Genomic DNA, 26,263 nt, shown 5'->3' with positions numbered 1-26,263 from the left:
AGATATTATTGGGCTATAAGAAATGACCAGCAGGATGATTTCAGAAAAACCTGGAAAGGTTTACATGAACTGATGCATAGTGAACAAAACCAGAAGAACATTATACACAGTAATAACAATATTGTTTGATGAAGAATTGTGAGTGACTCAGCTATTCTCATTACTAAATTGATCTAAGACAATCTCAAAGAACTAATGATGAAGCATATTACCTGCCTCCAGAGGGGGAAAAATGATATTGATTGAAGAATAAATCATGTTATTTCTCACTTTTTCATTTTTTCTTGTATTTGAGTCTTCTTGTACAAAATGACTAAATGGACATGTTTATATAACTGCATATGTATAACCTATATCTGATTGCTTACTGTCTTCGGGGAGAAGGTTAAGGGATGGAGAAAGGGATAGAATTTGGAAGTCAAAACTTTAAATAAAAATGCTAAAAGATTGTTGTGGGGGGAATCCATTGAATCTTCCATGACTTGTTCTTCACGAAGCCATGCTTTGTGACCTTCACTTCCTTTTCTGAATACACACTGATAATATATCCTGATATCTAAATCTGGTAAAGAATAAAACACAAAAGGAAAATAAAAACCAATATTATTTAAAATTGGCTCAAAATTTTTAAATAAATCTTCTCAAACTACAGAAATTTAACCCCCCCCCAAATTCATCATGACTAAGTGGAATTTATATTAGGGATGCACGGGTGGTTCAACATTAGGAAAACAATCAACCTGAGCAGTCATATTAAAAACCAAAGCATCTAAAACCACATGATCATCTAAAGAGATTCAGAAAAAAACCTTTCAAAAATATAGTGCCTTTTTTTCTTGCTAATGTATTAGAAAATATAGACAGAGAGGGACCTCCGTTAAATATCATAAAAGACATCTTTCTAAAATCAAAAACATGTATTATTTGAAATAGGGATACACTAGAAATATTTCAATAAACATAAGGGTGATGCAAAGATTTTTTTCTTCCTGTTATTTTATATGGTTTTGAAAATGCTAGGAAAAGCAATAGGACAAGAGAAAGAGGAGTTAAGGCTGTCTCTATTTGCTGATAACTTGATAGTGTATGTGGAACATATTAAGCAATCAGTAGATATACTAATTGAAACAACAGCATCAGCAAAGTTACAAGCTACAAATGATCCAAAACACACAAAAGATTTGCATATATTCAATTACAAAATAGTCCTTAAAGAAAAAAAGAACAACTAAAATAATTGCAGGAATATTTAGTGCTCATGACTAGACCAAGCCAATATAACAAAAATTACAATGCTACTAAAGTTAATTTACACTTTTAATGTGATACTAATCAAATTACCAACAAGATACTTTAGAGTATTTGATAAAATAATAATAAAATTCATTTGAGAAAACAAAAGATCTAGAATATTAGAGGAAGTGATAAAAAAAATAAGGATGAAAGCAGAATAGCACTTCTAGACTTTAAAGTATATTATAAAGCAGCAGTCTTCAAAACCATCTGTTATTCTAAAAAACAGAGATAGATCAATGGAATAGGCTAGACAATGGAGAAATAGAAACAATGAAATTCAATAACCCACTCTTTGATAAAGTGGAAAACATAAATTACCTAGGGAAAAAATCATCTTATTTGATTAAAAAACAAACAAACAAACAAAACTTCTGGGAAAACTGGTAAGCAGTACAGCAGAAATTAGGCTTAGACTTTACAATATATTCCACAATATGTTATAAATGAATATGCAAGATCATTCATTTTTTAAAAATGAAGTAGAGCATATACCTCTCATAGCTTTGGGTAAGAGATATTTCCTTAACCAAACAAGAGATAGAGATAATTATAGAAGATAAAATAGATAACTGATTATATGTAACTGAAAAGCTTCTGAACAAATAACATTAATGCACCTAGGCAAAGAAGGGAAGTAGTTGAAAAAAAATCTTTGATTTCAAATTTTTTGAGTAAGTCTTTAGTATACGTGTATATATGTGTAATTGTTTCCAATAATCATTTCCCAATAGATAAGTCAAAGAATATTAAACAAACAATTCTCAAAATATTTGCAAATTATTCCCACCCATGAAAGAATGATCAAACTTGCTAATAATAAGAGCAAATCAAACAAATCCTGAAGTTTCATCCCACACCCTGAAAATTGGCAAAGGTCACACACAAAAAAAATGGCAATAGCCAATGCTGGAAGAGTCATTGAATGGTGATAAAGTTGTGATATGGTACACCATTTTGAGGAGCAATTTTAAATTATGCAAAGTGATTAAAATATGTATAATCTTTGAGCCAGAAACCATTACTGGGCTTATACCCCAAGGAAGCCAGATAAAAAGAAAGTCTCCATATATTCTAAAATATTTATAGATATGCTTTGTGGGATGACATAGAATTGGAAACAAAATAAATGCTCATCAATTGGGGAAAGGCTAAACCAAGTATGGTTCCCGGATATATTGGACTGTTAGTATTCTGTAAGAAATAGTATATGTATTGAATACAGAGAACTATGGAAAGAGTTGTATGAACTGATGTGAAGTAAATAGAGATAAGACAACTATGCATACAATAGCTACAACAATATAAATGGAAAGTACACACACAAACACACACATATACATGAATGCATAAAGAGCAATCAGGATTTGAATGAAGAGCTATGATGCCATATCCCAACTCACCCCTTCATGGAAGTAGGACAGCCACAGATGCTAATGGTTTTCAACTTTTTCAATGTATCAATCATGCTAACTTATTTTTCTCCTTTAAAAATGCTATTTATCATATTGGATGACTCTCTGAGAGGGAGAGGGATGCTTGGGTTAACTATAAGATAAAAAACAAAAAACAACAATTAAAGCTTATTTTTTAAATGGTATTCCTAGAATTTTAACAGGAGCCAAGACCTAATCATTGTAGATTTTATTCTCTTTCTTTTTTATTGGAAAGCCATTATCTCAAAGACCTTGACTGCTTGCTATTTTCTTTGTATAGCAGGTGAAGCCATGAACTCTCCATGTCTTATTACAGTCTCTATTTGAAAACTCTTGTTTTCCCTAGGGCAATTAGGTGGCATAGTAGATAATGCACTGGACCTGGAGTCCAGAATACCTGAGTACAAATTGAATCTCAGATCTTACTTGCTATGTGGCTCTGGGTAAGTCACTAGATCCTGTTTGCCTCGGCTATCTCATCTATAAAATGAACTGGAGAAGAAAATGGAGAACCATTCCAGTACTTTTGCCAAGAACATCCCAAAATAGGATCATGAAGAGTCAGTCATGGCTTAAATAACTGAAAAATAACAATGTTTCCTCCAAGACCAATAGTAGTTGCTCCACAACCACATTCACCAATTCTTTCAGCCCAAGGATATTTTACATCTGGATCATGTGATTTGGATATATCGAATGCAACTTCTTATGTTATCTACTGGTTTCTTTTGGATCGGCAACTTCCTGTTTGGCCATACTTGTTTTTGAAATTTGTACTTAGTAAAATACATATTTGTTTTGTAATTTCCTATCCCCAAATAGTTCTCTTGAGCATAGAAAACAGAAACAAAGTAAGAATTGAGCAGTCTGCTCTCTTTCCATCTTAGTTCTCATCATCTCATCCACTCAGAAGTTTTATTCCTTCTTTGGTCTTCCTTTTCCCCTACATGGAATTTTTTTTAAAAAAGATCCTTTTTGTTGAATTTAACTTTCACCATCTTTAACTCATTCTGAGCTTTAGCACTCTGAGTATGATTCTTAGAGGACCATGTCACTGTTTTCTATTCATTCCCTGATATCTTATCCTTGCTTAAAATCCAAGTTAGTTAGTGAATTCTCTCTGCATCTACATAATTTTTTGTAGACAATTCCTTTGGTTTTTTTACATGTCAAGATTTTTTTCTCTTTGTTTCTTCAGAATTTGATTCTTTAAAGTTTACCCTCCTTCCTGGGCATTGACTTTCTCTGTAGAATTTTAATCCATGAGATTACGGCTCTCCTTCCACTGAATCCTCTTCCAAAATCCGTGCTGGGGATCAGGTTGAAGTAGCCAGAAACCAAAGTTTCTCAAAGAAGGTAGAATTTGATCCGAATTTCTAATAGGGTAAATTTCAGATAAGTTCAAAGGTATTCCAGGGAGTGAGAAGGATATGTCTAGTTATTAAGAAAGGAAAGTGTAAGATGTTCAGAGGAGAAGTGAAGAAGTCAGTCAGACTATATAGGGAAACTTAAATAGGGGTATGATAGGAGAGGAGATCGGAAATACAGTTTAGAATCAGATCATCGAGCACCTTGAATACTAAGAGAAGTTTGGTATATTGTTTTTTTCCTGTGGGATATAACTTTCCTAAAATGAAGGTCTGAACATGTCACTCACTCAATAAACTCCAGTGGCTCTCTTTCCCCTCTAGGAACAATTAAAAACTTCATTGTTTGGCATATAAAAACTTTCACAAATTTACTCCAGTCTTTCTAAACTCATTCCTCTACTGGGCAATCCAATTAGAAGAACCTTCTTACTTCTCCTCATATATAACCCATCTTCCATATCCATGTCTTTCCACAGGCTGTCCCCCATGCCTGGAATTCACTGCTTCCTCACCTATGCCTCTTAGATCTCCTGGTTTTCTTTCTCATTGTCCTAGGCACCAGAGGTTAGAAAGAGAAAAGGAAATAATACTTGCTCTCATGGAGTTTATTTTCCATCAGGAGAACTAGCATTTATGTACATAAATACAGCAAAGTTTAAAGGGTCTAGGTCAATCATACTTACCTATTTCCTCTCAGCTTACTACTTGACTCATTTAAATGTTTTAAAATTATCTTAGGCTCTAAAAGAATCCGAGTATAACTATATATTCTCTTATTAATCACTCCAATTCTGACTTATTTATTAATTAATCACATAACTTCAATGACTATACCAATTTATATGTGTTTTATTTAATATACTGGAGATATAATAGTTATACAATTACTCTCTCTCTCTCTCTCTCTCTCTCTCTCTCTCTCTCTCTCTCTCTATATATATATATATATATATATATATATATATATATACACCTTAATGTCCCAAGATTAAACATTGAAGTTACAGAATATGCAATTAATTAACAATGAAATCAATAATAAGACAAATACATAAATAATTATTTGCAATATTTTAGCTGTGAAAATAATCACAACTAGAGTCATCTTCAACTGTCACTATAATAGCAGATGACTTCCCTTTACTTCTGAGAACACAATATTATACCATTTAGCTCCTTTGGGATAACAAATGAAATCTTTTTGTAAGAATTTTCTTTACAAAATAAAGGTTTAAACAGTCCCATTAGGAAGGAAAAAAAACAACCTCTTTACTCTCTTCCTTTCTGTCTTCAGTTTCTCTATAACCATGATGGTAAAACAGTATCTTCAGTTTTTCTCAAACCAGTGCTCTTTACAGTTTTTCCTAACTATCAGTTAAAATTTCCATTTCTACAATACTGTATCTAGCTCTTAAAGATGTACTAACAGTATCTGCTGTCTCTTTAGGAGAACCTAGTAAAAGATGTTACATAGGTATTTATAAAAGACAAACTTTTTTTAAGGAGTAAAGAGAGTGATGATCAATAAAGGTTTCATGTTTCTACATGTCCCAACTATTTTTATGTGAAGTCTTTCCTGATGTCCCACCCAATACTAATATCATTTCTCATCCATTCCCCCCCAAATTTATCCTGTATTTTGGAATATGCTAAGCTTATATATGTATGTATTATTTCTCTTATTGGATGTTAGCTTCCTGAGGATGATGGCTATTTCATTTTTGCCTTTTTAATCTCAGAGCCTAATATAATGCCTATTATATAGTTGATCCTCAATAATTGCATGTTGATAGATATTATTTTGAAATTTGTTACCCTTTATTTCATGTCAGTTAAATTATTTAAATGCCTATTCTGAAGCCTATCATTGCCTATAAAAGAGTTAGGTGGCCATTTATGGGCAGGAGAAAGGAAAAAAAAAACCTGATTTATAGCCAGGATCTCTTTCTTTTGCTCCTAGAACTTTGAAACATATTTCAAATTTGAGGTCTTCTTCACCTCCCTGGGACTAGGGAATCTATAGGGATGGCACATATGTGTTGGCTCCTTCCTTCTCCAATTTTTTGAAGAGCTTTGGCCCAAAGCTATGAAATTTGGGAAGTTTCCTCTCCAGCATTTGGTATGGAATTATTACCAAATGCTAGCAAGGAATCCAGCCAGATAATGAATATCAGTTAAGACCAAAACCCTTAAACAACGTAATATTTATAATAAAAACACACATACACACATGCACACACATGCCAGTGTGATGCTGCAGGGTGATGGGGCCCAGCTGCCAAGTCACAGCAGCTAAGAACCCTGGGTAAGAAGCCCCAAGCCAGGCAATAGCTTGCTTTAAAGCTACAGATAGCTGTAAGGAGGCAGGTGCAGTCATTCCATTTCTGGAAGGAGGAGGCAGCCATCTTCTCTTTTGCTCCGCCTTGTCTTGAGGTAATACCCTCCTATCCCAGGGTGTATTAGATTAAGTGTCAGAAGACGTGGGTCCTACAAGAACTTGGCAGAATCACTTTTGTCTATTGCCTTTGTTTTCTCATTGATAACATGAGAAATGCTACACCTTTCCCTAGCATGACCATACTGGCCAACTGCATTGGATGATGCTGAAGGGAAATTTCATCCAGAGGTATAATGACTGAGAATTCCAGGTTTGGGATGAGACAGAGAAAGAGGAAGAGAAAGGGAGGGAGAGGGAGAAGGAGAAAAAGAAAGAGACAGAGACAGAGAACAGAGAGGGAGAGAGGGAGAGGGAGAGGCAGAGAGAGGGGGGAGGGAAAGAGAGAGAGAAAGGAAAGGGAGGGAGGGAGAGAGAAGGGGAGAGGAAGGGAGGGAAAAGGAGAGGGAGAGAGGAGGAAGAAGAGGAGGAGGAGGAGGAGGAAAGGAGAGAGGGAAGGGCAGGAAAAAGAAATTCAGAAGCAAGACAGTGTTAGAGCTACCATGTTGAAATTGAATTATTAAAAAAAAGCCATATACATACAAACTGTATGTGGAGGGGATTTACAATTTAATATGCAATCTTCTTTTTCTGTTCTTTGTATGAAGAAGTGTTCGTATTTATCAAGTTCATGATAATAAAAAGAGAAAAAACTAAAGAGAACAGGCACAGAACAAGCACCTGGTTATGGGAGAGAAGAAAGGAGATACCAGGGGGCAGGGCAGACAGCAACTGAATAGTAGTAGATGGTGTCAGGGCCAGACTTTGATGAAAATAGTATATTGATCAAACTCTGAATTTCCTCTCTACAAAGCATTTATAACTAGAAGTATTTTTTATTACCAGAGGACATGGATTAGGGAAAATAGTTGAGTATCTTTAGCTTCCCTTCTACATTGCCTTCCCCTTTACATTGCTTTAGGAGTACAGTAGACAATCAGATCTTCTAGAGCCTTAACAGTATTTTTTATTCATTCATTCATTCATTCAATGAACTGACTTCATACAATCTCTAGCCATGTACTGTAGGGCATTCTAGGGGAATTAAGAGTGTTCTTACCACCAGAAAACTTTTGACCTAATAGAGAAGAAAAGGCATGTATATAAATAATTGTAACCCAAGACAGAATGTGATAAATGCCATTAAAGATACCTGACAAAGGGAACTTATAGTATACTGTTTATATATAACATTTTCCCTCCAATAATTTTATCAACTCCTATAGGCAGGGATCCCTGTCTTAGATTGAATGTATATCACAAAGCCCATCACAGGCTTAGACCCACAATGAGTATTCAAAAATTTTTGTTGAGTGAATGGATGGATAGGATTTTTGTAGGTATTTAAAATTTAGCATGTCCAAAACAGAATTTGTTTCTCCCCTAACATCTTTCTTTTTTCTAAATTACTGTTGGGGAAGCTAAAAATTTTCCAGACTCAAAACTGTTATCATTCTCTATTTCTTCCTCCCTTCCTTCCTCCCTTCCTCCTTCTCTCCCTTTCTTCCTTTCTCTCTCCCTCCTTTCCTTCCTTCTCCCTTCCTATCTCTTTCCCTCCCTCCTTCCCTCCCTCCCTCCCTTCCTTCCTTCCTTCCTTCCTTCCTTCCTTCCTTCCTTCCTTCCTTCCTTCCTTCCTTCCTTCTTTCTCCTCTTCCTCCTTCTCTCCCTTTCTTCCTTCTCCCTCCCTCCCTTCCTTCTTTCCATCCTTCCTTCCTTCCTTCCCTCCCTCCTTTCTTCCTTCTTTCTCCTCTTCCTCCTTCTCTTTCTCCTTTTTTTTTTTTTTGCTAATTCCATTAGAATGTAAGATTCTTGAGGGGAAAGACTGTTCTTGCCATTTTTTATATCAATGTCTAGTACCTAATAAACACCAATGAACACTTATTTATTGATTGACTGGCTGATTAATCACTAGATCTTTGGTATGGTTTGTCAGGCTATTACTATAACACTTCTCAAAGATCTGCTGAGCATCAAGATCAAATGAGCCATAAAACAAAGTATGTTCATCAAAGGTATCTTGAGCATAGTTATATATAAGAAAGAGGAACTCCTTGTTGATAACAAGGTTTTCCAGATGTTCCTATGCATGTACTAAGTGTTTCAGATGCAATGCTATCCCAATTATGACAACCATTTTAGTAGGGAGCCCATGAATTAGTTCACCTATATATAAAGTATATCTTAAAAGGACACTAAGGCAGAGAGAGACAGAAAGGCAATAAGAGTTGAATAGAAATATAAATTTAAAAGTTGAAAAGACTTTAGAAATCACCTAGAAAAAAATCTGTTTTCACAGAAGGGAAAACTGAGGTCCAGAGAAGTTAAGTAATTCTGTCCAAAGTCATAAAAAAAAAAGTGATAGAATCAGGATTTGAACACCAAATTCCATTATTCTTTCCATTGTCTCATACTGCTTCTCTCTGCTGGTAGACCAGGTAGACATTTAATAACTCTCAAGTTTCTTTTTTACCTAAAGGGCCCTATATTTTTGATACCATTGTTCTCCTTGGGAAGCTGTGACTGTGAATCAAGGAATTTCAGTCTCCAAAAAAATCAAATCTATCAAAGATGACGGGAAGATTTGTGGTGAACTGCTCCACATTGTCAACAATGACTTAGTTATAAGAGTGTAATCAACCATGTGGTCATAGAACCATTGAAGCAGCATTTTCCAACTGCTGTCTTCTTCATTCTCTTAAATGTCTTTGAATGAGTCACTATTCTCTGTTTGCCTCAGTTTCCTTAATTGAAAAATGGGATATTAATGGCATCTACCTCACAGAATTGTTGTGAAGATTAAATGAAATATTTGTAAAACACAATGTCTGGCACCTAATAGGTACTATAACGAATGCTTATTTTTCTTTCTTCCCCTAGAGAAAGGTCCTCAACAGAACCTCCCTATATTGAGGAAATCATAAATCTGATCAAAAATACATTTTACAAAATTTTACCCTGAGACTGTCGTCCCTGAGGTGACCCATAAATTTTGTATCATAAAATCCTAGATCTTGAGCAGAATGAAATCTCAAAGATTATCTAGTTAACCCTCATATTTAACAGATGAAGAAAAAAGAGCAAGAGAAGGGAAGAAATTTATGTATTTAAGATCTCCCAAGCAATAAACAACAGAGGAAAATTTTGAACCCAGAGTCAGAGCTTCTTCTATTATATCCTAGTGACTCTGAAACAGGATTCTTTCAGAAAATGGTGGAGGAGAAAAGTAGAAATAAACACTGAGTCTTACAATGCATTTATTTTGCATGTTACATTCTAGCTCTTTAACCATGAATGGGTTTTAACCTTGTCAGAGGTCCCAGCCTTCAAAGCCATCATGTTCTCTTTTATTTGACTGGGAGTTTGATACCATAGGATAGGAGACACACCTTCCATTCCATGAAAGACCTGGATCTCTTTATATCTGCCACTAAACAACAAGCTAGTTTGAAAGGCAGGTCTGTGGGGACTTACCAGCCTGATATGCCAAAACAACACAATGCAACACACAAAGATGCACTAGACTTAAAAGAAAGTTTTAGGTGAATGTCGTATCAAGTGATAGTCGCAGACCACAGCGCCTTACCAGCGCCCTGGCAGCTGCTCTTAAGGCAGTTTTGTTAGTCAAACTGCATTCAGCAGAGCATAACAATAGCATGGTTTTTAAAAACTGCTCTCCAATGTGGGGCAGCTGATTAGGAAGGCCGGGAAATTAGTCTTTCCTTGAATTAGCAACAGTGTTTCCACCAATCCCGATGAGTTGCCAACTTGATTTTTCCTATGCATTTGTGCAATGATGAGCCAGTAATTCATAAAAGGAACCCTCCCACCCAATCAAACATTCCACAGAGACTTTAGAACAGATACAAAGGGCAAATGTGATTCCAGATTAAAATGTTGCAACAAAATAAAGTTTGAAATGCTAAATGTGTGAGCTACAAATGCACACTGTGAATAAACTAAAAGATAAAAAAAAATACCATCCTTGGATTTTAATAAGTTCTCAGTTCAGCATGAATGGGAAAGCCATTTGGGACAAAGACTATTTTGAGTATCTGGAAGAGGTAATGAATGCATTCTGATTTTGAGTTTGGAGTCTAGCCATTTCAGGCCCACAAACTCACATCTGATATTCTAAACATTTAACCAACATGAAATGCATTGAAATCTGTGTATGGTTTTCTATATTTATGTCAAATTTGAGTAGATATAAGAGTGAAAGAGAATCATTCACAGGGAGTGTGTGAATTGTAAAGAATATAGAAAATTCCCCACAGTGCCTTCTGCTTAAAAGGTACACGTGTTTGCTGAATGAATGGAGAAAAAATGAATGAAAGAATGGAATGAGGCAAGAATTTTTTCTTTGGCCCAAGGTCAGGGGTGAAGTAGTCAGTCTAGGATAGGAACTCTGGGCTAGCAATAAAAAGAGCCAATTCTCATCCTAGTCTTGCCATTAAGTAGCTATGAAACTATGGGCAAATTCCTTCTCCTTCTTTTACCTCAGTTCTTTCATCTTTTCATCTAAATGAGGGATATAAAGTGACTTCCAAGGACCTATTTATGTTTCTTTTTGACGTTCTGTAATAGTCTCTAGTCTTTGATTTTGCCTCCCTTTTCTAAATGTTATTATGTAGCGTCATCCCACAATCAGTCAGTCAACAAGTATTTAATAAGCCACTTCTATACTCCAAACTTTATATCAGGCAGTGGGCATACAAAGGCAAAAATGGAACTGTCATTGACTTGAAGATACATGATATATTAGTAGAGCCACAAATACACATGAATTTATATACAACATATAAAAAAGGGAATCCAAGACAATTCAAGACCCTATAGGAGTCACAAAGAGGTAGGAGATCAGAAAGGGTTTCATGAGGAAGGTTGTATCCCACCTGAATTTTGAAGGAAATTTGAGATTCTCTGTCATACTGTGTAGTAAATACCCCAAAGCAATGAGTATGTGGATTGGGCTAAGAAATGATAACAATGATAATAACTAGCATGGGTAGTAAGTGGCAGAGGTGGGATTCTAATTTCATCTTCAAATATAGTATTCTTTCTACTAAAACAAAAATACTACATATTTTCCCAAGTACAATCAAGCCTATTTCCTTTCTTTTACTAAATTTTAGGCCCAGGGATAATGCCCATCAACATATGTTGATGAACTTACTCAAAAGATTGTCCATACAACTCCATGCCAAATTCTGTACAAAAGGTATTCTTTATCCATTTAGTTTTTCTTCTATGGTTCTCTTTTATCTCTTAAGTGGTCCTGGATTTCAATTAATGTTTCTTGAAATGAGTCAAAATCACTACAAATCAGTCAAATGAATTCAATTGTTCTCCTCCAAACTCTTTCTTAACATCCTAAGCACCTTCCTTTCCTGGATTCCCAATTAGATTAAAAGGTAGTGCCATTGTCTCAATTATCTGAGCTTAAAATTTGGAGTCTTTGATTTTTCCTTTTCAGTCTTCCTCTAGAATATAAATTCCTTAAAGTTAGGTACTGTTTTGGGGGTTTGTCTTTGTAGCTTCAGTTCCCAACACACTGTATGGTATATAATTATTATTTAGTAATTTTTTAGTTGTTTCCAACGCTTCATGATTCCTTTGGTGTTTTCATGACAAAAAATATGGGAGTGGTTTGCTGCTTCTTTCTCCAGCTTATTTTAGAGAGGAGGAAATAACAGGAATAATTTGTGCAGGATCATGGATTTGAACCCGGGAAGAGCACTCTATCCATTGCTCTACCTAACTGCTCAATTATTATTGGTGCTTAATTAAAGTAGGCAGTGGAAAGACTTCTGGATTTGGAGTGATTGGGACAAAGTTCAAAGCACTTATTTATCCCCACTTGTTTATTCCTTGTGACATCTTGGACAAGTTATTTTTTTCTGAGTCTCAAATTTTTCCTCATACATAAACTGTGAGAGGGTTGGACTGGATTAAATATAAGATCTCTTTCAACTCCAAATTTATGAGCCTATATTCATATCACATCTGTGCTCAAAACATTTCAGTGTTCTTATATTGCCTATAGGATAAAGTAAGAGAACCATGAGAAAGTTTTCGTCTCTAAAACGAGTGGATTGAACAAGTTGATCTTGAAGTCCCTTTAAGCTGTAGATCCTACATGATCTTTTGTAATCAAGGATTATATCATATGCACATGTAGCAAAATTGAACAGACTTTTTTTTTTTGGTGTCATCCTGCCTAATAGCCTGGAAATTTGTGGCATATGATTATAAACTTTACAAGAATTAGTTTAAGAACCTGATCATATTTAGACAGAAGAAAGGTTGATCTAATAGTTCCCCAGATACTTAAAAGACAATCATTTGGTAAAAGTATTAGATCTCTGAAGTTTGGCTGCAAAGGGAAGAAACAGAAGTAATAGATGGAAGATAATAAAGAGGGAGGTTTAAGCTCAATCAAAGGAAAATCTTCCTAACAATTAGAGATGAACAAAAAACCAGAATGGGCAACCTTAGCAAGGGAGTGTGTTTTTCAGCAGTGAGGGTCTTAAGCAAAGACTGATGAACACTTGCTGGATAGATGTAAGAGAGAGGATTGTCATTCAAGTGAGGATTGGGTCAGGTGACCTTCAAAATCTGCTATTCTGCTATTCTGTATTTTGAGATTGAGACATATGCCTGGCTACCTGCTTTCCTGCAATGTGACATGTCTTGCTTTCCAGTATCTTGAACAAACAAGAGCAAAAGGAGAATCTGGGGGTTTGTAAAAGACCCCAGGGAGATGTCACTCTGAATAGAAGTGGCTAGAGTCAGGCTACTGAGGGTTTGTGCCATAACTTTCATGTTAATTAATCACAGTATCTCTGCATTTGCAAAGAAAAAATTTGCCTGAAAGGTTATAGAGCTCATTATTTACTCAAGTGACTGAAAGTCTCTGGAGGGGTTACTGCCAGGCTCTCAGGTGAGATGTGTTCCTTATTGCTTAAATGGGCATTTATCACCTGATAAAGTCATTGTCTGAGACCTTTGGACCGATCCTTGTCTATAAACCAAAAAGCAGATGGATAACATTTTGTTTTGGAAAATCATATCTACCAGAAATTTGGTCTCTTTTTAATGTTATCATGGACTTGGGAAGCTTCATTTCTGCCTTTTCCAGGGTCAAATCCCTGAGGTAAAACTGTTGGGAATCAAAGGGGCAGGTCAGGACTGAGTGGCTTGTGTTAGACATATTTATAACACATGGTATGAGTATTTAAGCTATAAAAGTCTTTAAGAAAATGAGCTACTGAATATGCACAGGAGCTGCTTTTCATGACTGAATATCTTAATTGTTTCAATTTGTATTCTCAAAAGTTCCCAAAGTTTAAAACATATTAGAGGCTATTTAATATCACTCCTTTTCCATGTGTTTTCCTGAGCTCTGCAAAGGCAGTCTAAATCCATGTCTTTTTTTTCACTGACATCACTTCAAAATGGACCATCACAATCTATCTTGAGATTCATGGTTCACTGGACAGGTGTGTGATGAGAATGATAGCTTGATATTCTCTTGCTTTAAACATTGTCATGGAAATTACTTTGCATGAATTTTACATTTAATTTTCAATGCTTTCTCCTCCCCTCCTCCACCAAAATAAGCTCCTTGAAGGCAGAGACTGCTTATTTTTCCATTGCCTAAAATACATAGAGTAAACAGTTAATAAATCCTTGCTGAATCAATGAATCATGAAAGTAAAGTCAAGTACACATTGTACTTACATGAAACAGTGTTTCAGTGGTCTTAGATTATCCTTGAAGTTGAGGTGGGTATACTCAATGGACTGCCCAATTAACTCCATGTCATACTCCGGACAATAGACATTCTTCATTGTTTTGACTTTTTTTTTTTGCTTTAAGCAGTCTTCACATAGGAAAAGAGGTACTTCCAAAACAGATAAATTCAGGACTTATTAATATAATGAGTTATTTGCTTTATTAAGTGATTTTCTTCTGGGTTCTCTTACAATCATTTCCTCTAGTGCATTTAAAATGGAATTTGTCAAAGATTGAAGTTAGACCTCGCTTGAGGCAACATGGCATAGTGGAAAAAGCACTGTATTTAAAATGATAAAATCTGGGTTCAAATTCTGAGTACCAATTACTATCTATGGGCCTTGAGCCAGTATCTCTCTTCTCTCTGGGTCTCAATTTTCTTATTTGTAGAATGATTAGATGATCTCAGCTATCTCTTCCAATTCTTAATCCTGTGATCTTTTCTCCCACCAAGCACAGGAATTTTGAAGAGGAAGGTACACCTATGGCTTTAAAGACAGATTCCCCACTGGCTAGGTCACCCTCTTCAATCTTGAGCTGCGTTTGAAATTTTCAGCCCCAATTTTTCAGAAAAATTTCACCACTCTCACTATTCTATTTCATGCCATTTGAAACTAGGTATTCTCTTTTTTCCCATCTCTCAACCATCCTGATCTCTGGTCCTGCTTCTGCTATTTCAACAACAGTACACCTAAAGACAAAATACAGTTGACCCATGGGGGCCCCAAAAGTATCCTTTGCTTCTCTTCTTCCATTACCTCCATGCTGGTCAAAAGTGAAATGGTTGTGCTTAAAAAAAGTCTTAGCTTTGGATTATGAATATGAAGGGAATGAAAAGAGTAACAGGAGAATCACGGTCCTCTTAGTTTGTCATAGGTTTTGATTTTGTATGTTATCCAGATATTAACAGAAGGTATTTCCCCTGGCTTGTTTCCTCATAGAGATGGCCAGGTGCAGTTAGTTCTATATCCAAATTTTGGCAGAAAATGGGTAAAATGACATAAAATGAGTATAATGTCCTACAGTGCTCTGCTTAGGACAAAGGGGACACTCCCAGGTATACATAGGCTTCTGGACTATGTGAGGCACAAGATCTTCTTGGGCATCTCTACCAATAAATAGGGAGAATCAGCTTTTTTCTTAATTACTATCAGCACCTGGTTCATAGTGTTTTTCTCCATTGATCCACTTTCCATTATGTTTAAGCCTGCCAAATACATGTATTCCTAACCCCTCTAGCAAACTTAATTTTTAATTCCTTAGCCTCTTCAATGATTCCATTCTCTATTACACTGTAGCCACACAATAAGATGGTCTTGCTTTGAACTAATCATGTCTCAGAATTGTACCACCTCCAGATTCCTGAATCCTAATATTCTATTTTCTAAGCAGAGCCATATATGTTTCCATTTCTCTCATTCTTTTATACACACTAGCCATTTCCTTGCTCTGTATTATCTCCTCCTATCTCTTGACCTCTCTCTTTGTTTTAGCTTGTCTCCTCTTCTCTGGCTTCACTCCTCTCTTTACACAGCCTTGAATCTGTGATTGGCCATTTTAATGTTTTACTAGCTGCTATTTTGCCTACATACTTCCTTCATTTTCTTGAAATTTTGAATTTCTGCCTGTTATTTAAATCCCAATGGAAATGCTGCCTCTGCTGAAAAGTTTTCTCCACTTCTCCCAGTGGTTAAAGACTTCCTCCTGTAGGACTTCAACGTGTTTTTCACCTCTATAATGTATTCATTTTGTAATATTATATATCATATCTTAATGTTGATGTCTTTGCCACATAATAGGCAGACTGTAAGGTCTATGAGAATAGGGTCTAGATATTATATAAATGTTTTGTTTCAACCCAAGTCCTACCACAGCACTTTATATACAGTAATCATTTAAATATTTGCCATATTATTTTGAATAGATGACAGAGGAGAAAGAAAATTGAAATTCATTTAAGTTCTTAATAGGGGGCAGGGATAAAACTTACGCAAAATGGAGAAGTAGGTCAGATTTAGTGCAAATCCCTCATCCCCCACCCATATTTCCTTTATGTTTTCAAGTTTCTCCCTCACCTCCTTTTTTTTTGTTCATGTTTTTTCCCTTTCCAATTCTCTAATAGATCCTGTTAGTAGGAAAAATAAATTCATTCATTTGGAGTTGTAAATAGCCAATAAGACGGACTTATGTGAGAAAGAAAGGTATTTTTATTATCTCAGGTGATGAGAGACTTTAAGCTGAAGGGATGAGTTTTTAATTCTATAATTTCAAAAACCAATAAGCAGACTATAGGAGGAAAAGATTATTTTTGTTCAATATAGCTATCCCTAAAGTTAATGTATGTCAGCAGTATTTGATCTATTCATTCCTGGGATATATAGAGGTCTTCCCTTCTTGGGAGACTTTCTTTCCTAGTCTTTCCTCCCTGATGTCCCCTATCAAATTCATTCTTTGAGTGACCTAATATCTACTTCCCCCACTTCTAAAACATGTGAGAGAAGAGAAAAAGAAGAGTTGAGAGCAGCACAGAAAGTAGAATAGAGGCTACAAAAATGAAGAAAGAATGGAGTATCAGAGAGTATGTGTACAAAGTTCTGAGACTCACTGTTTAACATAAATACAGAGTTAAAGGAAATAGAATCTCTAAGGAGAGGACATTCAGATCAACCCTCTTCATTTTGCAGATGAGAACTCAGAACCTAAAGATGAGAAGTAATGCACCAAAGTCATTAAGATTGCAAGTAGCAAAACTGGGATTTGAACCTGATATACTTTCAGTCAAAATCTAATGTTCTCTCCAAAATTTATATATGCAAATAAAAATGGTCTTTCAAAGTAGTCCCTAAATAATGTTTCCACTTCTTCATATATTTTTGGAACTCCTTTCTGGGGAGAGACATCAATAATAAATTTCTGAGCTAAATAAACATATCAGTTTCATTATTTTATAGTCACACCCCAAACTGCATTACCTAGATTGAGATCCTACTGTCTTCTCCATATTTGACTCCTACTTTTGACTGTTTAGGAAAAAATTCTTAGAAGAGGAAGATTTCCTATCATCCAAAATATTTAATAGAATTTGAGTAAGGCTTTAAAGGCAATTTCCAAAGGGCAAATCCCCAACAGGTTCTGATCAATAATTATGTGTGTAGCTTACCACAGCCTAACTCCAAGGAAATAATTTTAAAGAAAATGGTATTTATTTTAGTGTATACATTTTTGATCCATTTGCTGAGATCTCAGTCAAATGGCTTTCTTGTCCTTTTATAGGCTTGTGAAAAAGCAAATGGGAGAAGAGGACATTTTGATTATATGGAGATTAGAATAGATGCTGATAATAAACAGACACAGAGAAAGGACAAGATAGGGATACACAACTTAGAAGAATAGAATCATAAATTTTAGAATTGGAGGATACCTTAGAGGCCATCCAGTCCAACTTCCTCATCTTCACAGGAAGAAACTAAGGCCCAGATCTTCTGACTCTAAACCCAGAATTCTTTTTCCTGCATCAAGCTGCCTATATAATGAAGGAGAAAAAAGAGAGGAAAAGAAGAGTGAAAAGAGAATCATAAGAAAGAAAAGGGGAGGAGTAGAAAATTTTCTGGAGGAATAAAGGCAAAATAAATAAGCCAGGAGGCTTTGAAATACAGAAGAGAGGAGAGTGAGTGAGTTCTGGGAGCAGGTACTGGAGAGACCTGAAGATGATGAAGGATAAATAAGGAAAAGCTCTGGACAGATCAGTCTGGGCCAGAAAGGTTAACAAAGAGACCTTAAAGTTCTGTGAATAGTTTACCTGGAGGGCTCTAGAATAGATACTAGACCATGACAGTAATAAGAAAGATAATGATGAAAATATTTGATTTGAGGAGCATATAGGGGGCAGATTTCTAGAAAATGGAGAAATAAAGGAAAGTGATGGGAGAAGAGGAGTAGGAGAGGATGCTTTGGTCCTAGAGTCTCAGTTCTAACTTCTAGAGGATAACAGTCTGTTCTTCACTGTCCACAACCCCTAATAGAGACCCATCTCACATTCAAAGGAGCCCCGAGCCATTCTACAGTGGTTATGGTTATGGAGGTTTCCTAAATCCGGAGAGTTCCCAAACACCAGCAGGGGGCGCCAGGAGTCCTAGCACCCTTTCCCTGCTGAAGCATCTTCCCTATCCTAAAGAAGTGCTCCCAGACTGCCTACCTTCTCTGGATCCCCAGCTTCCCTGGTCCTCTGCGCTACTCCTTTTTTAGGATGTCCCCTGAAACCCATCCTCCTCTCCTCATCTGTCACCTACCTGGGTGATGTTTCCTATCTTCCTTTTGTCTCCATCCTCTTATTGCTTCCTTTCCTTTATTTCCCTCTTTCCTTTTCAATCTTCCCTCTGCTCCAGATCCTGTCCCTTTCTGTTTCTGTCTAGGTCCCTGTCCATCTGCCTTCCTTACTCTTCTGTCCTTTCTCCCTTCCCCTCTCAATCTGCCCTGGTTCTTCTCTGCTCTCCTTTCCTTCCAGTCCTCCTTTCCCTGGAGTTGGGGGAACCCCAAAGCACAGCTCAGGTCAGGCAAACAGTGTCTTTCCTCAAAATTCTGACCCCTAAGTTCTTTTTTTCAGCACCATTCAACATGCACTTTTGTACTTGGAAACTCCTTCGAATCCTTTGTCAGTCCTTAATTAACCTTTCTAATGGTAGGGGAAGGGAAGGAGGAAGGGAAAACGGAGAATCAAACCACAACTCAAAAAAGCAGATCCGAGATGGCTAGGGCCTGGAAGTTCTTCTTCATTTACATCCTGCACTGATAGGAAAGACAACTGCCCAAAGGCTCTCACATCCAGACACAATGCCTTGGTCTCAGAAACATGAACTTTCCCCATCTAACGTGGGCTAATGACTAATGAAGCATCAGGACCTTCCAAATCTCTAAGTTCCCCACATCCCCCTCCAGGTGCCTTAGCACTTCATCATCGGCTGCTGGAGGTCACTCAGCTATGTAGAAATGAGAATGGAACTGGGATGGGATTTGCTTATGTTAAATGGGAGCCCTACCAGAAGGCAAATGCCCCTCTTCTAGTGGCTACCAGCTCCCAGCCTCTTTTTTGAAGGCTCAAAATTCAGCTTCTTGAGGGTTAAAAAGCAACATCCATTTCTCTATTATCTGGTGTAAAAAGTGCCTTTTAAAAAGTCCATATGGCTACTTCCTTTCGACCTGCTTTCCCATCCTCGTCTCTTTGTCAGGCTGTCACTTATAAAAGATCACTTGACTTACAATAACAAGTTCAAAAGAAGACAGAATATAATCAGTTGATCCACGAAGAATTGAAATAAAGAACACCCCACTGCTCCAGTTATCATCCCCATAGAGATAGTGATATTATGGATGTGATTGCTATGCAAATTTCTATAGAAAAAAAACTTGTATTTTGGAATTTGTTCAAAGAGAATTTCAGACACATCAAATTGGAAAATGCAGAGTGAATGCTTAAACTTTTTAGTATAGGCATGGGAATCTTTTATTTATTTATTTATTTGGGTAATACCACTGGCTAACTCAGATCAAGCTTTGTTCACAAATCTCACTTTATTTTGCATTTTGGGGAAATCTAAATTATCCTGTCATATATATATACATATATTTTTGCTGGGGGTGGGGGTAGCGGGGAGAGTGAATGTAACATTCATGTGAGTCTCTTGTGAAAGTATCCTTTCTACTGTGACAAGGTACGAGCAATAAAACTCTTCACTCATATAAACATCTGAAATTGGCTCAGGTGCTGGACTGAACCTAGGTTCTCAGGGTGGATGAGAAAAGTCCTATGGAGCAGAATATGAGGCGACCTACCCTTCTTTTCCCTCTCCTTTCTTGTTTTCCCTTCTGTTCTTCTTTTCTCTGTTATCTTTTTTTTCTTCTATCTTCCCTTTTCTCTTGCTTCTTCCCTTCCCTTCCGTTCCCTTCCCTTCTCTTCCCTCCTTTTCTTTTCCCTTCCTGTCCTTTCCTTTCCCTTCCCTTCCTTTCCCTTCCTTTCCCTTCCTTTCCCTCCCTTTTCCTTCCCGTCTTTTCCCTTCCCTTTCCTTCCCTTCTTTTCCCTTCCCTTCCTTTCCTTTCTCCTTTTCTGCTCCTTCATTCATTGCAAGGCCACTATCTCATTGGAAAACAAGAGAGAAACACAAAGTTTTCCAATCTATTCGCCCCCCCCCTTTTTTTTTCTGGACACTTCTTTTAAACTGGAAGCTTTCTGTCTGAGATGTTATGCTTTTTTTTTTTTTTTTTTTAAATAATGTATTGTTGTAGTAAACTGATTTAAAATGTATGCCAGTCATCTTCGGGGAACTCATTTCAGTCAAGATGAAACTAGTCTTACCTGAATCAATGTTTTAAGTGTCCCTGTGGCTCGGCATTTGGAATAATCAATCTGTCTCCATCGCTTCTTAACCATGCGCATCACAGGCTTTCTCTCTCTCTCCTTTTTTATTTGCCAACTCTTTCGGATCCTGCCTTTCTGTTATTAACATGCCCCTAATGTCACAAGCGAGTCTTTTCTTTTAAAACAAGCTGCTCATTGGCGTATTTTGATACTTTTTTATTATTGCTAAATCTTTTTTTTCCCATAATTACCCCCACAATCATTATATAATCCCATAACAAAGAGTCTATTGAGGTACCAAGGCTTTTGTCAACTACAGGACATAGAATCCATACTTGCATTATTCAGCCCTTTTCCTCCTTCCCTCTCTTCTCTGCTTTGTAGAAGCATAACCTATTGCACATTGGCACCTTGCTTTTTGCTGGTTGTATATTATTTACTAAAAGCGTTTGCCCTTAGGATAAACCTTGAAAAGTTGCTTAAAAAAGTTATTTGCTTGATAATTAAGTCCTGAAACCCATCGTTTAATGATTATTCTGGACCCATAAGGCAGAGAACGTCCATGACGTTTTTTCCCTAAGTTTAATTACCGTATGCTAATTTCCTTGCCTACTACGTGATTAATTAAAATCATATTTTCATAATCATTTGGCACTAGTATTGTTTTAGAATTATCATGATCCCCTAAATAGTGTCTGTAAATAAAGTCGGCTCTCATGGAAAGAGAATGGGAAGGCGATGCTGAAGACCTTTATGTGTTTGTATCTATGCGATTGGTAACATAACTGGCTTATTTACATTAAATACGCCACAAGGTTAGAGCGCGGATCAACGTCACTTTATCGCTGATTACTTCTCTTAAACGCCGGAGCTGTGACTGATGCTGCACGTCCCGCTGTCCACCAAGATTCACCGGGGAGTTTTTTTTTTTTTTTTTTTTTAAAAAGAGACAGACTTTAAATAGTTTCAGAAGCAGGTAAGAATTAAGCTTTTTCTTCTCTCTCTCTCTCTCTCTCTCTCTCTCTCTCTCTCTCTCTCTCTCTCTCTCTCTCTCTCTCTCTCGATAAAAAATTCTTTAGTCAAAGGCAGGGATGCAAAGTAATGACAGGCAAAGGGGCTGATATATGTCTGAGTAACGAGTCTGACAATCAGAATGTAGCTCTTAGAGAATAGATAGATTTTAATAAGTGTGTTTACATGAGCTCAAGGTCAGAACCAAGCTGCGCTGTGTTAAATGGTTTCTTAGTTGCTAGACAGAGAGAAAAAATGGACGATCACACACCATTCTTTGTAGATTATTATATCAAGGGTTCAGCTTTTGGCTCATCAAAGCTAAATGCCGCAAGACCTATCTAGTTGCTGTGAATTATGCCAAGACGACAATGGAGAGGTTTTTTAATGGTACAATGCATTCCACCTACCAGATAGGGGGAGTCCGAGCTGAAAGATGGGAATGTCTTCTGATGTTGGATGATTAGTATCAATGAACAGGGTTATTCTGAAAAGAGACAGATTAAAATAAAGCACTCTTTCCTCGGGATGTGTTGGAAACAGTTAGAAGGGCTTTCGGGAGTGGGCGACTGTGGTACTTCGGAGCAGCGCCTGTCCCCCCTCAGCCCTAGAAAATGATCAAGTCAATCATGTGGACATGCCTCATTATTCATTGAACACAATCTTTTACAACGCTTCGTTTACGTGCCGGAGTTTGCTCCCTACTCGTTTCTTTAAGTGTTTAAGGTAAGGAAGACAAAGGTGGAGGGGGCTCGTGGAGGTGCCGAGGGTGGGGGGCGCACGGGGGGGGGTGGGGGGCTCCGGACCCAGTGTCCGAGAGGTGGCAAAGTGAGTTTGGACTCTTTGCATTTCTCCCTCCCCCCTCTCCGCCCACCCCCCCATCGCAATGAGGCCTGCCGTTTTTTTCCACCGTGATTAAAAAAATACAGTATAATTAAATATCCATAGCTGTGACGTTTGCAAGAAGGGCTGTCAGGGGAGAAGGAGAAAATAATGAAAGGAGGCGAGGAGCCATTGAATGGCGCTATAGAACTTAGGCTGGAGAGAAAGAGCCCCGTCTGTCTCGCCTCCTTCTCTGCCCCCACCCCACCCCCACTCCAGCCCCAGCCCCCGCCCAAGCCCCTAAACCGTTACTTTGCAGAAGAGTTGCCCCGGATTTTCAGGAGGCAGCTGCGAGAGGGGATCCAGGCGCTACCCTCTTTCCCTGCCCCCTCCCACTTTTCGTCCCCCCACTTCGGTTCTCAGCTCCCCCCCAATCTGAGCGAATCTGTCCTTAAGTTCCCAGAGAAACTTTTGGAGGGGGTAGTGGGGGAGTGAGGGGGGGAGAGAGAAAAGGCTGTAGCCCTAGTAAACTTTTGAAGAAGTGACTTTTAAACATTTTTTCCCTCCCTTCTTTCTTCTATCTCTGTCTCTCCTCCCTTCTCTGCCTCTCCCTTGCAGGATTCCGGCTCAGCCGGAGTGTAATTTGTAACCATTTTTTTTAATCAAAGTTAGCTGATGCATACCATGTGTCAAACTTGTGAGATTCAAGTGCCGGGGAGACCTGCCATTTTGTGCTCTAATCGACCTCTTATGAATAGGGAGCCTGCATAATGCTTTGAGCGAACGTTGTGACATTCAAGTATGCACTAAATGTCAGCTCTGGGTTTAAACCTTTGGAGCTCAGGTAAAGGAGAGTTTGCCTGCAAACACTGCCCGGGAGCCAGGGAGCACCTGTCAGCCTCCAATCTGGGCGGTTTTTAATTTAATTTTTTTTTTAAATATCCAAGTACCATAGATTTAAAACAAAAAAATAAGTAACAGGTTCTAGAGAAAACTTAGCTGTCCAGAGAGAGAGAGAGAGAGAGAGAGAGAGAGAGAGAGAGAGAGAGAGAGAGAGGATTAAGGAGAGAAGCTAGGGTTTGGGGTGGGGACCTATTGGGGGAGGGGGACAGCATTTGGGATGGGAGGGGGACGCGGGGTAGGAATATGGGTGCTGGGAATGGGGAAAAGGGAGAAGGTATTGGAAAAGTGACGATAGAGACAGATTGGAAAGCAGCTCCCCCAGCCCCTCACCTTCTCCTCCACCCCTACCCCCCTCCGTTGAAGAACTGGGTAGTAAAGATCTTTGCCTGATAATGCTTCTGCTTTGCTTTGCGAATTATTTTGCAAAGATGAAGAATTAAGGAAAACAGTCGTAGGCGGGACCCGGGATATATTTTAGGCAAAAAAAAAAAAAAAAAAAAAATAGGGAGAGAAAAAGAGAGAGAGAGCTTTTCTTTGATGACGAGTAGGAAAGAATCCAGATCTCAATGCGCCCATCTGTTGCAGTTTTGCAAATAATTTAAAATATAGACTCTATGTATATAGATAGATGTATATAATGTGAGGGAAGGTTGAAACGCAGGAGCCAGCGAACTTTAAAAAGGGGGGGGAAGAAGGTGGTGGGAGGTGTGGCGGGGGATGGAGATTTTTTTTTTTTTTTTTTGGTCTCAGAGTCTTCTAGGGAAACTACAGAAGAGATTTCTTTGGGGACAGGTGGAAAGTTAAGTTTTTTTGACTTCTGCCTCCGTGAGTCGGTGTCTGCAATCTGTCTCTTGGCGAAATAGTTAGAGGACCCCGTGGGTTTGGTAAATGTTTGTGTTTTATGTGTGTGTAGAGGGGAAGGGGGGGGGTTGTTGGACTGGAAAGAAGATAAGGGATGGGGATGGCAGGGGAAAAGGGTGGGGGGGGGCTTTGCTTTAAAATGAAGGGGGAGGGGCTCCGAGGAAGAGGAGGCTTGGGGAATAACAGTAAACAGCCTATTTGTGTGCCCGAGTGTTATTGTAGAAGGGGTTTTGTTGGGAGGATATTGTTATGTCTATAATAGTGTCTAGGAGAAGACGTGATTTCTCATTGCTCTTCAGCAGAAAATGAGTTGGCTTAAAGGAGTCCCTGCAAGCCAGACCCAGAGAGCAGAGCCTGCCGGCTCTGTTTGTTATGCAGAAAGCACCGGCAGACAATGAGAATAACACGTCGCCGATATCAGGCGGTGGTGGGGAAACTGGTCTCTATAACCACCATCACCCCCCCAAATCCGAAGGAGAGTGTATGTGAGCGAATGTATGTGTGCATGTGCGCGCGCTCGCGCGCGCGTGTGTGTGCGTGCGTGTGTATGTGTGTGTTACTACTGTCTGTCTGTGCTTCAGCATGTAGTGAGTGCTTCTCACAGGGCTGTGCAGTTTAAAATAAATCCAACAGGGGCCGTGTTTGCTGAGCTGATTTGACCCGTTGATAGAGATAGCGGTAGTCCAGCTTCCAGGGGTGGAGTGGACGCTAGGGAAGGGGAGCAGGGAGACTGGGGGGAGGGAAGGGAGAGTGTTTGGGTTTGTGTTGGGGGGAAGGAGGAGGTAAAAAAGGTGGGGAGGAGGAGGGAGGCGATGGACGAATGATTATTTTTAAGTGTCATAATTAAGTTTAGAAGCTGCCACAAAAAGAAGAGGACTATCTGCTTTGAGCCGCACTACAAAGGGGTTTGGCAAACTTGGGGAGGCGGTGGGGGGTGAGGAGCGGGCGGGCAGGCAGAAGAGGAGAGATTCACTGGGGTCAGAGCGCTTTTTTCCCTCTAGGTTCAGAGTACCAACTATATTATTACTTGAGGACAGATTTGCTTAATCCTTTGGGTTTTTTTTTTTTTTTTAATTCTCTTTTCCTGTGGCTCATATCTTTGTTCGTAAAGTGGAGGGCAACTTCTAGGAGGAAAAGGGAGGGAAAAAAAAGAGGGAGAGAGTGAAAAAAAAAAAAAAAAGGAAGAGGAGAGTAAGAAAGAGGGAGGGGGAAGGAGATAAATAGAAACACGAGCGAACAAGATTCGTCCCCCCTACCCCCACTCCAACCCCAAGCTTTAGTGTTGAAATAGTAAACCCAAGTAAGGAGGGTCGCAGGGAAAGTGGACATTACGGCTTTAATTAACTTCAAGATGATCTGGCGAGCAGGACCTGGCGTAGTGGTGACGCGCCCCCATAAATCTGTCCAGTACAGTGTGTTGCATTGAACTATTACAGTAGCCTCGTCATACTGAATATTCACCACCTATCCCGGAGCAGATTTGCATAATTGGATCTTTTTTTTTTTTTTCTTTCCTTCTCCTTCCTCCATGAAACTTGTTTGCAAACCCAAGTGAAAATCGCCGCGATCTGCTTGATTTAAAACGGTTCAAACATATTCCAAAGTAAGTGACCTGCATAAGTACCTCAATAGGTTAAGTGCAAATAAGATGCGAAGTATTTCTGAAAGCCGAACATTCCCTGGCTGGTCTCTGGGGCGGCTTCTCTAGAGCGGGATTTTTCTGTAGCCTCGGGGACTTTAGGTTTTCTGTCTTCTTCCCTAACTTTTCCCTCGACTTCTTAGGCAAGGTGAGATGTTGCTGTTGTTATTGTGTATGGGTGAATGTGTGTTCATTTTTCCTTTCCGGTACGATGTATGTACCTGTAGGGAGACTTTGAAAGGGATTGTTTTTGTAAATGTGTAATGTTGATGTCTGTGGCTCGATAGTGTGTGGATGGAGCTACGGTAGAAGGAGATGTTATTCTTCTCCCCATCATTCAGCTCATCA

This window comes from Antechinus flavipes, chromosome 2 (assembly GCF_016432865.1).
Source record: "Antechinus flavipes isolate AdamAnt ecotype Samford, QLD, Australia chromosome 2, AdamAnt_v2, whole genome shotgun sequence".
Lineage (NCBI taxonomy): Eukaryota > Metazoa > Chordata > Mammalia > Dasyuromorphia > Dasyuridae > Antechinus > Antechinus flavipes.
The sequence above is the reverse complement of the archived record's forward strand: the minus strand, read 5'-3'. Positions refer to the sequence as shown.